The sequence below is a fragment of the Canis lupus genome, chromosome 1, assembly GCF_048164855.1.
Source record: "Canis lupus baileyi chromosome 1, mCanLup2.hap1, whole genome shotgun sequence".
In the NCBI taxonomy this organism is placed as follows: domain Eukaryota; kingdom Metazoa; phylum Chordata; class Mammalia; order Carnivora; family Canidae; genus Canis; species Canis lupus.
This window is the reverse complement of record NC_132838.1, coordinates 24,250,038-24,252,632: the sequence shown is the minus strand read 5'-3', so window position 1 is coordinate 24,252,632 and position 2,595 is coordinate 24,250,038. Positions and strand designations below refer to the sequence as shown.

Below are 2,595 nucleotides of genomic sequence, written 5' to 3'. Positions count from 1 at the left end.
ATGCGGGCTACAAAGAAGACGAAAAAGTTGCTGGAGTCTAACAATTATAAGCTCCAATTCATTATGAGGAGCGGGGTACAATCAGACTTTGAAAATGGTCAGACATGGCAAAGCGAAATTGGTCATCCTGGCCAACAACTGCCCAGCCTGGAGGGAATCAGAAATAGAGTACTCCGCCACAGTGGCCAAAACTGGTGTCCATCACTACAGTGGCAATAATATTGAACTGAGCACAGCATGTGGGAAACACTGGAGAGTATGTACACTGGCTGTCATTGGTCCAGGTGATTCTGATATCATGAGAAGCCCGCCAGAACAGACGGGTGAAAAGTAAATCACGCAAAATTTTTCTTTAAGAAAACTGGCCAGAGCTTGTGAAAAAAAAAAATGTGTGCACAAGTTGGGAGTGTGGATAAGTCAATCTACAAGAGGTAACAGTAGGGTTGAAATATAGACACATTGGTGGCAAAGAGCTACTAGCTGAGCACACAGGTTCTGAAAGCTAAAGTGAATGCCTTAAAATCTTTCTGGGCCACGTATTAGTTTTGTGATCTTCAGCCAAGGGCTGGAATGTGCTGCATTCCCATTTCTTTACCTACAAAACAGCCCTAACTCATTGATTTGTTCTAAAGATTTGAACAAGTAAATACATGTAATTGCTTAGACTATCACTTGGCACATAGTGCTTAATAATGTTAGTTTAGCCCTTATGATTATCACTGAGCACGTCATTATATGAAGACAGAGGCCCCAGCATTCCCATGCCAACCAGAGTATCTGAGATAACACTGAGAAACTCTCTCAGATAAACTGGGCTAAGGAGATGAGCAAAAGAAAGTCACTGAATAATGTTCATGAGAAAGCTTCAGTTGAGAAGTCCTTCCATCGGGAAACACGTAGACGCATCTGGAGGGAATGGATTCGAGTCATGATGCTGTAAGGGATGAGCTTATAAGGGCAGCTGAACATTTACCATCAGTTTTGGGGTACATCTTGCTGAATCACTGAGCCCCCATCTGAGCAGGCTAGCCAAGTGTCCCCTGCCCTTTTAGGGGACTGGAGGTGTACACCATTCTCTGACAAGATGGATTGTCAGTGAACCCGTGGGTAGGCAGCTACACACCTTATAAATCCTCCTCCCCTTCGTTTTTTGGCCATCAGTCAAACCAACTTTTAAAAAGATGTGTGCTCAAAGGCTAAGTTGTAGGATCAAAGTCTGGGATAGTGGCAAAAAGGAGAAAGCACTGGAGACAAGGTCAGTGCCCTTCAGGACTATTCCTTAGACTCTAAGAGAACAAAACCCTGCTCAGAGCTAAAATAAACATGTTTCCAAATGGGAGAAACTCTCCTCAGGGAATGAGGTGGTTTGCCAGACAGAAAGAGACAGATAAACATTTATCCCTCCTCCTTCAATCTCATAGTTGGCATAGCCTGATAACCTCGTGTCCTTTCCTTTCAAAACATAATCATTTATGCCCCCCAGTGAATACCAAGGCCCTGCCACATATGATCTTTCCAACGTTTCCCTTTCAGCACGGTGGACTGAGCCAGATTCCCCAAATCTGCAACGGTGCCCGCTCAACAGGGCAGCCTCTGGTTAAAGGGAGCAGACTGGCCCTAAACTATCAGACTGAATCTTGTTTCCACCATTTCCCACCTGATTACACTTCGGCCAAGGGTGTGTCCTTTTAAAACTGGGCAGGGTCATAGGAACACCTAATCCCAAAAGTGTTTATAAGGATTAAGTGAGTTAATACAGTGCCTGGCACAGAGTAAGCACCCAACCGGTTAGCTTTATCCTTTGAAAACTATTAAGGAACTGGTGGCTATAAAATGAGAAACTTTTCTTTGAATTCCTGTCACTACCTTCCATAAAATATTCTTGTTTATCAAAAGTAAAATTCAAGGTGGATTTTTAGGAGACTCTAGTCTGTTTAAATCCAAGCTCTATATAAGGCTGAATTCATTCAAAAGTCTACTGACTCCTTAGGGTTGATTCAAAACACCATTTTCTCTAGGGAGTCTCTCCAGCCACTTGTATACCGAGTCCCACTCCTGGTTGCCCGTTGCACATGCAGCCCAAACTTCACATATTCCAAGTTGGCTGACATCACATTTTGCATTTCCTTCTCTTGTTTCATCTGAGTAAATCTTTTGTTCTGAAGCATATTCCCAGATAATTGAAGACAGTATATGCTCAGCATTTTAAATAATATAGTGAGTGAATTTATTTTTCTTTTGAAATCCAGGTCTGGCATACAAAGGGCAAACTGGGTGGATTCATTTTAAAATAATCATCCAGGGGCACCTGGGTGGCTCAGTCGGTTAAGAGTCCAACCCTTGATTCCTGCTCAGGTCATGATCTCAGGGTCGTGAGATCGAGCCCTGAGTTGGGCTCTGGGTGGAGCATGGAGCCTGCTTAAGATTCTTTCTCCCCCTCTCCCCCTGCCCTTTCCTCTGAAAATAAATAAATAAATAGATCGATATCATCATTAAAAAAGAGGTCAGAAAAAGAAAAAAAAAAAAAGAGGTCAGATTGTGTTGAAGGTCTGGCTCCCCTTATTTTGCTCTGTGACACAATGTAAGTTCTCTAAA

The 2,595-nt window shown here is 42.9% G+C and overlaps 1 pseudogene; it reads left to right on the top strand.

The window, feature by feature from the left end:
• Positions 1-334, top strand: LOC140613574 (large ribosomal subunit protein eL30 pseudogene; annotated as a pseudogene).
• The last annotated feature ends 2,261 nt before the right edge of the window (positions 335-2,595 follow it).